A 12,009-nucleotide genomic window follows, 5' to 3' on the forward strand; every position below is an offset into this window, starting at 1 on the left:
TTTGTTTATCTCACATCTTACGCATCTAACAGGTGTTTGACCACTAGTAATAAATAATAAATACATTAGATAAAAAATAAAATTAATTGCGGACCAATATTGATAGTTCGATGTGCAAGTGATTTGTAGATATTAAAAAAAAAAAAAAAAAAAAAAAAAACAACAACAACAACGACATATTTTGTGCCCGTGATATATGCCCTATCACTCTTTTCAAACGAAGAAAAAAAATTGACGTACTGTTTCTATATAGGTTCGTGAACTGTCAGATCGAATACCTTACTTTTCATACAACAATTCAAATCAAAATACGCCCAAAACTCTTTATTCGGACTTATCTGCAAAACTTATAATTACCTAAGAGATATTGATATTTTTCACTACACCCTTAAAATTTTTAAAATAGAATAGCATCACAATGTACTTAAACCAAATCCATTCTTTTTTATTGTTCGTATATCCTTTTCATAGTATCTTCTTTCACTTATAACTTTAAATATTTACTTTCTTCCAAATCTGTAACCCCAAAAAATATTGTAAATGGAACTTAACTGGTTTAATTTATACTCAACATATAAATAAAATGTACATTGAAATGGAAAATTTTCATTCCATATCGATACAAAAATAGGTCAACGGTTAAAAGCTAAATGAAGACACAAATAGTCCGTAATCGTCAAAATCGCCACATGGAGAAACTGTCAAACAATCAATTATATAAATTCATTAAAAAGGAAATAAAATAATATTCAATCTCTCAATCGGAAAGGGAATGATCAATCAAACATGCTTACACCTGCCTCCTCTATTTCCTCATGCTATTTATCATCGGAATTCAAGTGGCAAATACGTGAATAACTAACCAGCCTGACACTTATTTAGTGTCAAACGATCGGAATAATTATTCATCGGTGTTACTCATTATTAATTCAGACTATTAAACAAAATTCGAACATCCCCCTTTGCATAATTAGTAACAGAGTATGTCCAGTATTTAACCATTGAGTTGGGTAGGTACCTAAATGACCCGATGCTAAATTATCATGTTTACTCTTTTTACAGGACAGCTTTGCTCACACACACATACACACCCCATGTTAGAAAAAACACGATATCCCGCGTAATAATTTAACAGTGTTGCCACCTTGCGACTTGCGACACAGTTCCTATCGATTCAAATACAAATGAATGCTAATGAACCTCTGAACTGTTAAAAAAAGGAAAAGGGAGAAATTGAAATTAGTTCTCGGCGCGCGTGGACGATCTCACGACTAGATAAAGAACGAGTCCTTTTCTTAGCACGACTGACCCGAGTCAGGCACTAGCACGGGTAGCCATCGCCAATCGCCACACTTGACCGACCAGACCCGTCGCCGCACCCGATAGAATATAGAAGATAGAATAGATTGTATCAATTACGAAAACCTCCACTAATTCCAAGCCCGCGTTTCGATATGCGACTGTCTTGTTATTCAGGAAAAATATCGGCCATAAAAATATATATGTATCTACGAGTAGCTAGTGGCCTATGTCAAATTGTCTCAGATATCTGTGCTAGTGCAGTGCATATATTATATAATTAACACCTAAGTTACTACAGAGTACATAAATAGAACAAAATATGTGGTCATCAGTTTTCAGTAACAATCAACGATAGATCAATATTCTCGTAAGTTATCAGAATGTTAGAGAGAAATCAAAGTGCGCACAAAAACTTTGTCCAGTGATCGAGTTTTGGAGATATCGTTTTATCGTTTGCTGTGAGAACTAAGAAAGTTGCTTTGAATTTTTTGCAATGCTAGGCCATACCTATTACGTTAATACCCAAATCTTTCTCAAATTTAAGATGTTTAACGAAATTAAAGTTTTATGTTATTTTGTAGGTTATGTGTAGCGTGATATTTTACAAAATTTCCACATAAAAAATCAATCAATGTTTTTTTTTAACTGTGTAAGTTCAAATGTACCTAATACATATTTCTATTTTTGTGATGTTTAACATAATTGTAATTTATTTTTTTGATTAGGTAATATTTATTTATTGAAGACAATATTAGAGATTCTGAAACGAAAATTTGAAACAGAATAAGTACCTGATTTTTATCCCAACATTCATCGCATCATTTGAATATTAATATGGGTACCTAAATACTTATGCAAAAAATATAAATACTGTCTAAGCTAAAAACATTAAATTTTACATTGAATCACATGAATCAAGATATAAAATGTTCATATTTCATTGTTCCATAAAAACAGAATACTTAATACCCATTACGAATTATTACGTACGACTAATCGAAAAAAAATCGCAATCTTTTTTGTAAATTTCATAGGGTGGCATACAATATAAATAAATGTACCCACACAAAACCTTTTTATTGAAAAAAATATATTAATTCGTTGTTACGTTTTTATGACTTATTTCATAACATTTTAAACGATAATTTATGCCCAAATCCACCTTTCGTTTAATTTTGAACTCGCCGTATAAAGAATAACGGACTATCGTTCGAAATTAGCACCTTTTTTATGTTACAAGAAGTTCAGGTTTTATAACTTTCCTTGTAACTGTAAGGGACGGAAGTAATAACTTCTTAGAATTAGTATCACGTTTAGGTACTTACTTATTTTATATCTTTTTTTAGAACTAGTATCACAGAACGATTTTTATTACATAAAGAAGCATTACTTTGATACAAATATATAATTAAATGATAACGAGTATTTTAATAATGTTTTCCATAGTTAATGTTCGCTCATAAAACCTGGTTGAGGGAGACCCTTTGACCTATCCAGCAGGACTCCCTCGATCCATCGCGTTGTACAGCAGTGGGAGAAATGGATTTATACGCCCGTCACTCCTTTACACACTCACCCCCATATTCCTACCCACCTGTTTCTTTCACAGAACTTCCTTTCCTTTATTTCTTATAAATATCCTCCCCACAGCATCCCCAAAGATCACATAGGCCACGAAAGAAATTATTTCACTTAGAACCCGCTGTGTGGAACTAACGTTAAAATGAGATTATTTACCATATTTTTACTGGTTCTATAGGATTTTCCATTAAGAGGTGTTATTTTGAATAGCCCGCTATTTCGGTAGATGTTACTTTTGAAGCTGTCATTTTTTAACATTTGACAAGTAGAAACTACGCCATTAATAAAAATGGAACGATACACGCTTCAACAACGCATTGAAATTATTAAAATTCACTTGAGTGAATCAAATGCAAACCATCTTGAGTGATGAGGCCCATTTCCACCTCGGTGGCTTCGTGAACAAGGCAAATAGTCGCATCTGGGGCTCGGAAAACCCAAGAATTATTGTTGAAAAGCCTCTTTATTTTTAACGTGTGACTGTTTGGTGCGGTTTATGGTCCGGCGGAGACATTGGACCTTACTTTTTCGAAAATTAGGCTGGAGCAACAGTTACGGTGAATGGATTGCGCTATCGAGAGATGATTAATGATTTTTTTAAAGCCGTAATTGGATGGTATTGATTTGGACAACGTTTACTTTCAACAAGACGGCGCTACGTGCCACACAAGCAACGAAACCATTGATCTTTTACGATTAAATATCAAAATTACACTTCTTTTTAGAAAACCCTGTACTTACGTGTTTTTTTTTTGAAACGTAACCCACCAGGAAGTCTAGCACGGATGATCGATAAATCCCTATGTCAATACGATATGAAAGAAATCAATCATCTATGGTCAGATATTTGCGAGCACGGTCAGAATATGACTCTCCGAGGTGTCGAATAAGCTGTCAATATTCACAAGTTTTTGCATAATATCGTTCGTTATGCAAAATAACTGCCTAATGAATGAGGGGAACTAACTTAGCTCTTAGAATTGAAAGAAATCTTATAAATATTCATAGACCTAATTAATTCATCTAATTCGCGATCAATTGATTCCGTTCCAACTTGGACAAAGAAAAGCATTTAGTTTTGCTAAAGATCTCATGAACTAATTAACTGCCTTTTCAGTGTCAAAAAGTATACTTTAGTACTGCCAATGTATTAAATTTATTATTTCAATTCGGTATTGTCAATTTATTAGTACTACGTTTAGGAATGTCAATTCATAGAAAATAACTCCAGTGTTACCAGCGTACGTCTATTTATAATTTATTCCATTATCAATATCAATAGCACCATCTCTCGAATACCGACAGATTATTGCATAACACTTACAAAACCTACACTTTCAATTTGTGACTTATTGTTTTGGATCCAGACCGCGTATTTTGTTACAAAAAAGATTTAACAATGAAAAAGCAAATTTTTATCACATTCCTTAGCACGTTACTGCTATCATTGCCATGGTTGTATTTACTGGTGCGGTGAGCCAATTGAATGAATTTTTTTGTCTTGAATTATAATCAATTTCGTTACGTACTTAATCGACGTTGAAACGATGAAAACAAAAAGGAAAAAGTGTACAATCAATAAAATGCATGTTTATTTTGAAACATGGTTATAAGGTCTAATCATAAAACAAATAAATGACAAAAAATACAAATAAATGCCAAGACACTACTGCACCTTATGGCGTATGCAGTTTTTTTAAAGTTTCTGGGAAGAGTTTTAAATGTTAGTAACATTCGGTATAATTTGATAGGTTTTGCAAACGTGCATAAAACCAAAATCTAACCTCCGTATGAAGATACCGAATTATTCGTCTAGGCTCCATGACAGTCGAAAGCATCGACTAATTGATCACTCCTTTATGGTACCATCTAATGTCGTGCTTGTGGGGGAGATATGATCAAGATATTTCCAAGTTCTAACAATACTGCAGTAGGTACTACCACCAACCATGTAACCACCACAACCAACGATGCACTATCTCCAAAATTAAAAACCATGTTTCAGGGGTTATAAAAACACCAAACACAAAAAATTATATATTTAAATAGAATAAAGGCAAAATAAAAATACATGGAGAATTTAAAAAAAGAAAAACAAGCAAATCTTATTGTTATTCTTTTTTTTTAAATAATCATTTCATAATTTTCCTTTGAATAGCAGAAAAAATATTTAATATCACAGTACAAATTAAAACATAAAGGATTGTTTTTTTTTAATTTTAATTATGTTTAATTTGTAGAACTCCATTCAAATTAAATTATAATATTGAAAATGTTTAAAAAAAAAAACAATTTAAAAAGTATTTTCAGTTTTGACAGATCCATGGGTGAAATTAAATTCCTTCAAAACTTTTTTATTTATTTTGTCTAAATTTTACAGTCGTTCGTTTGTGAACCTAATTAAAGTTACACGATAAATTCATTTAATTTAATTGAGAAAAATAATAATTAGATAAAGAGACGCTGTGAACCGCTTACCGAAGATCAAGAACTACATTCCTGAAATCGGGATTTTCTCTGCGAGACCCATTCTAAAATATATCGTATCTCACTCAAAAGCACATATTTTTGGTGACCGGTAAAAAATCATAGAGGTATTATAAATGACCCTAAAAACAATGATAACATTGTAAACAATAAAGACAATAAACAACAAAGAATATTATATTAGTATATTTTTAATTGATCCACAAAGTGTATTTTTTCTTCCATGCATACTTTATCTTTATATAAAGTGTGCATAAAGATTTTAAATTTTAATTTATGTACAGATAAAGGTTCCATGCAACACCCAACCGGGCGTAATATTTAATATAAGTTTAAAATTATATAAGAAATACCTGAGTGATTTTTGTTATTTGTTTTTGGGGTGTTATGCCGTGTTGCGCTAACTCCTTCTTTAGCCAACGTTTCGGACAACATTGCAGTGTCCATCATCAGGGCAGATGTGTTATTTGTTTAAAACAATAAAAAAAAAATAAAAAATAAAAAATAAAATAAAATAAATAAAAAAAAGTGGCAGAAAGGTATACAAAAAAATTCAGGGAAGAATTAAATTAATCTGGTATACTGATCACTAGATATTGAATTAATACAGGCACCCAAAAAATATCATTTAAAATTCTTTAATTATGCACGACCTTGGCATTTTCGCGAAATATAAGAGTATTATATTGAATAAACGGGGCTCATTTTTGCTATTTTTTATTACCTCAAAAAAAGATATAAACTGTACAGTACCTCTTCTTCTTCTTTCGTATGGTGGGGGGGTCAGAGGGGGACATCTAGGTCTGCGAGCCATTCTACGGCCTCAGGCGTCGCCATGTGAACCTCATCAATCCCGCCGGGAATGAATGGAGCGGGCATTCGTTGACCACATGTTTGGTGGTCTGCACAGCACCATATTCACACATCGCCGACTTTTTAAGGCCCTATTTGTGCATCATGTGGGCACAGCGGCCATGGTAGCACCTTAAACTATTGATGGGGGACCAGGTTTTGCGAGGCAATGAGGACCCAGGCTGTCTCTCGGTGGGGTCCTGTATGAGATGGGCATTTCCCACGTTGGCCGTTGGCCACTCAAGTTTCCAACTATCTTCTGGGGTGAGAGGTAATCGGAGGAGCCTCTCTCCTTCCGCCCAGAAGGGCTTTCGGGACTTCAGACATGCCGGGTGGGAGACGACATCTTCGTGCAAAGGTATTGCGCTTTTTTGCAGCGCCTTCTTGTATTCCCTCAGTGTTGCAATTTCTCGCCTACAGTACAGTATCTAACTAATCAAGAATCAGTTATTTATAAAGTTTTTGTTGGTATGATAAAAACTCGGCCGTTCATTCGTTAGTTCCTCTTTTGGCATACTGTAGAGTTAACTGTGCCAAGCTAAGCCATAAATTCCTCGTAAACATTATCAAACGTTTCCCCATTGGTAGTCAGCGAGTGATTTACTCCGCATTCTGTGATTATGACCGCGAATAATGATTTAAATATAGAAAATTTCCGACGTTTTGCAAATGGCGTCCCTCATAGATTCGCCAAGCTTTTCTGGAATGCAACGGCTACAAAGATAATATTTTGAAATGTTCCTACGTCGGGTTCTCAGGGAACTCATTATGCATTCAGGTACAACACGTTTCACATATTCATACAATCTACATGCTAATGTTGGTTTCCTAACCTGAAGTACCTACTTACCTTATGTTCCTGAGTACCTACTTACTTATTATGTGCCTGTATTCAATTTTAGGGTGTCCATTAATTCGTACCTATAACATCTTAAATACATTAATCTTTTTTTTATGTTGTATAAGCATTAGTTAACATTTTGCAGGTAGGTCCATGCGTAGAATCTACTACAAAGTAAAATCATGTTATTTTTATAATTTTAAAATAAACAAATAATTAGGTACCTTGGATGCAATCATGCACTTTTATTATACAGCTTGACAAGGTTATCTTTTCAGTGTTTGGCATTATTAGTGTAGGTACTTATTTTATGTAGGGCCGGCCCTGTGCAGGCATAATTGGAGCAGTCCACTCCAGGCGCCAACTTGCCAAGGCGCCAAGGAGCCAAGGCGCTGCGCGCTTTTCAGCGCCCTTGGGGTGTTTGTTGTCGTTTAAATTGTTTTTAAATACTTAATATATATTTTTTCTTCATATGAAGCGGTTACTTTGTGATGTGACATTATAATTTAAAATTAAACAGTAACAAAGTTACTGTTTAATTTTAAACTTAATATATAGTTCATATTTAAAACAATGTACTAAATATTTGTTTAATTTATTTACCAATGGAAGCCGTTTAATGTAGGTAATTGCGTAAATAAATAGATATGCCACAAATATGACTTTACTTCAAACATAAAATCTTCAATCATAGTTCCTGCTTTAGCCAACAGCAAAATGTCACGTTTTTTTGTCATTCAGCTATAATTTTCAATTTGGTTTCTTCAAAGTTTATGATTAGAAGTGTATAAATTATGATTCGTATGATATAAAGCGATACAAATGGACCTTGGAAAAGTAATGCACGAAGCATTACTGGACGAATGCAAAGTGGTTGTCGATCTGTACGTGTATTAGTTTCAAACATAATATATTTCAAATGTGGCAACATTATTTTCAAATGTTTCCCGCGCCCGAATGAGTGGCCACCGCCATGTTTACAATGGATTTTGTCTCTGGTTTGTAAAGCGTGTGTTGTATAATACACACGTCGGCAAATTCCAAGGGGCGTACCCCTCCAGTCCTGGCACGCCCCTGCGAGCTTTTATTGTGTCACCACTCTTTCAAACTCATTAAAAAATCGCGAAGCCGCGGCATGCGAAAGACACGTTCCGTCACACTCGATCATACACATTTCTCGGCCAAGCAAAAAGGGATGGAGAGAGACAAAGAGACTTTTCTTTTATTATTTGTTAACGTGTGACGGGGTTAAGTTCGTCGTGCTTTAGAGGGGTTGACATATTAAAAAAATATCATGGAAACTAAATAGAAATGTAAGACTGTAAGAAAATTATTGTTATTAATCCTGTCAAATGTGACATATTTATTTATTAATACTATGATGATTTAGGTTTTGTACAAATTCATCGGATATCAGATAGGTAGGTAATGGAATTCGTATACATTGATAGGTAGGTACATGTAATCAGAAATTCTCTATTTGCTTTTGCATTTTTCATTTTCTTCTTTATAAATACTTATATATTTATTTCCTACCCCTCTTATCCCTATACTAATTAGGTGCCTACTTTCAACTGTCGATTGTGCCCATTATGGCTATACTTATGTAAGCATGGGTACATTTTAATTAAATGATATCAGATATGTATATGATTTACAGAACCTAGTAGACTATTCAGTAGAATATATTATAAAATCTGTGTATTAATTTAGGAAACATATTTTTTTCCACTCCAAAGACTTCAACATTCACGCATTTACGATTATTTCTAGTCAATATGAGCCTAACAATGATCCTCAATGACCATGTCTTAATTGGCTAACAAAACAAACTGAGAGCTTTTCATTCCAAATAAACACGATCAATTTGACAACGGATATTAAATCTAAATAAATAATAAAATTTACCTGACTACCTAAGTAGGCACTCTTCAATGGTGATTCTTGCAATGAGGCGGGGGAGGCTTTGCCTCAATACAGGAGAAAAATCCAAACATAGTTTAATTTTAATTTAAATGTTACAAATTTATAAATGCTTCAATTTAAATATTGAATTAACATTTTCGTATTTCACTAGGAATGGTTGTCTTTATATAGTGTTACTCATCAATCGCTCTCCGCGCCGAGCTAATACACAACGCAGTACAATAATACGCTAGTGAGGCAGAGATGAGGTGCGCCTCAGAGAGTCGCTGATTTATGTAGGCGGAGGGGAGTGGGGAAGTCACATCCCCAATCCAAATGAACGGTAGCTGACATAGTCGCGCGTTACATGAGGCGCGCCTCTAACAAGGAACACGAACACTAAATGGAATCGATCATTTACGATTAGCGCTAATACTCTAGTGATCAACTTTTTTTGGTTTGTTATTATTAGTGATACGAGTAGTAATTACGGAGTACGGCTATTTGCATTAATTTAGTACGGCGAATTTGTGAATCCAGTAATTAACTTGAACATTTTTGCACATTATTATTATTGTAGTTGGTCGTGGGTAATAATTGCATTTTTTTTTTTAGTTAAAGTATACATAATACCTACTCACTTTAAAAAAACGTCTGTGTCGCCCCACTTTTCAACCACGCTAACCGCAGCTGACACCCTTCTAGAATTCGACGATCTGCCTGCAAAAACAACTGCGAGTTTGAATTTAGATTGTCCGCTAGGCATTTGAGCTCGTTAGGTTGAGCCTCCTGATATGTGCTTTTTCCCGCGACTCGGGGCGGCCGAGCGCTGACAGGTCATTCTTTATGGCCAGTGAGACGGGCTCGGCGGGTGTTGCCAGTTGCCAGACATGGCCGAATCTTCTAGTCCCGGATTGACATGATGGCGGTAAAGCGATTGATGTCCGACCTAATATTGACTGGCGTCTAATCGCGATGTCATGAATGCCGGAAATTTGTGCAACCCATTTTTTTCAGAGGACCAAATTAACATATTTTACCAATATATGTCTATTGTAGCACCTAACGTAGTTAAGTACCTTCCTCGATAACACATGATTAAATCAAAAAATAGCTTTATACCTCGCATAAAAGCCATTTGTTTTTACAATATTTTGTAATTTAACCTTCTGTGTGATGCCAAAAATTGCTTTTAACACGAGTAATAAATATGTTTACCAAATTTTAATAGCTCTGGCAATTTTTTTATTAATTGAGTTCTGTGTTATTTTAATCTCACGAACACAGAACATAAAAATTTATTTTTACTCCACGCTTAAATGAACTTACAATTAAGGTCTAAAACACGTCACCCGCAAACAAAAATAATAGTTATTAGACCGGGTTCATTACTAAAAGGTCAATTCACTAAACTTATCTTTATATAATATGTAGGTACCAACTTACCATTCTAAATACTTAAAATAAATATCACACCTTTAATTATTTCCGAAAGTACTTTCCAAAGCATTGTAATAAGTCGTGATTTTATATTAAATATAAATATAATATGCCATAGAGGTTTGAGTCCAGCTCCTTTTTTAGATAAGACGAAATCGTTTTATGGATCCTATAATAAATTGCGTCAGACAAATTTGTCTTCATCCCTAACCTAACTCATCAGCAATCTTGCCCCCGTCCCACGTCACTTAATTTTTCATTCTTCCACTCTTACACCTGTTCACGAACTGTGCTTCGTTATTTTACCGTTTATTTTTTCTTTATCTAGTAGCGAATTTGACTAGTCAGTTTTTAATGTATTGGTATCGATTCTTACCGTATATCCAAGAGTGGATATTATTTTTATTCGCGTTACCAATAACCTACCGAAGAACGAGTTTGTTTTGCAGGGGTTAGATTGGAACTGTGAAAAAAACCTGTAGGTTGTCTATGGTTTACCTAGAAAAAACATAATTAACTTTCGTATATTATTTTCTAAAATCTAGCATAATAATAGTAGATACCTACCTACATAATATCAGGGCCGGCCCTGAGCCAATCGGCGGCTGGCGCGTTTCAAATTTTAGCGCCCCTTGTCAAAACCAGTAGACGCCTAGGCCCTAGGCAGTAAGTAGGTGATTACTGTAATGGTTTTTATGAAAAATAATCTTAAGGTTAGTGTATTAGTTTAGGTATTATCAACGCCTTGTCACCTTAGAGCTGGGCTTGCATAATACTATCCGAACTATTGCTAAACAGTGCAGTAGGTATATCGGCAGTTATTAAATTCAACTGTTAAATTAGTCGTTGTAATAATCAAAAATTTGTCGGGGTAGCTTGAATACAAACATGAAGAAATGGGTAGAGATGCTTTCCGGTAGGTATCTATCAAAATTCTACCATTAAGGTTAAACGCAACGCTCGTTGTATTCTACGTGTTTACAGATGGCGTTAATTAATTAATTTTGTTTAAATACGCTTTTGCAAGGTATTGCTTTACAGTATTAAGACAAATTATTTGTTTGCGCCCTCATATACGCAATATGAATATGAATAAATAGTTTTGTCCATATAAAAACTCAATTCTATCGAGAAAGGCATACAAATACAATATTGGATTGAATCATCGGTAAAATATTGTATTTGTGTGCCTTTCTCGAAAGAATTAAGTCTTTAAACGAACAAAACTATTGATTCATATTCATGTTGCGTATATACGGGCGCAAACAAATGATTTGTCTTAATATTGTAAAGCAATACCTTGCAAAAGCGTATTTAAACAAAATTAATTAATTAACGCCATCTGTGAACACGTAGAATACAACGAGCGTTGCGTTTAACCTTAAATGAAACAGGGAGAAATACGCTACTGCAGACAGACAGGCCTCCAGATACGAGAAGAGTTATAATAAACGAATTTATAAAATATACAATAAGACGTTAGATTGACTATGCTGGGAGCCGGGAATAGGGCCCGTTCGGTAGCGGCAGCTTATCTCTCATATCTTTATGTATGCAAAGCGCTGTCCCGCCAAAAACAATAGTCGCCATTCCACAAAGAA

Source organism: Hesperophylax consimilis, chromosome 16 (genome assembly GCF_061612785.1).
Source record: "Hesperophylax consimilis isolate HC1 chromosome 16, BYU_Hcon_1.0, whole genome shotgun sequence".
Lineage (NCBI taxonomy): Eukaryota > Metazoa > Arthropoda > Insecta > Trichoptera > Limnephilidae > Hesperophylax > Hesperophylax consimilis.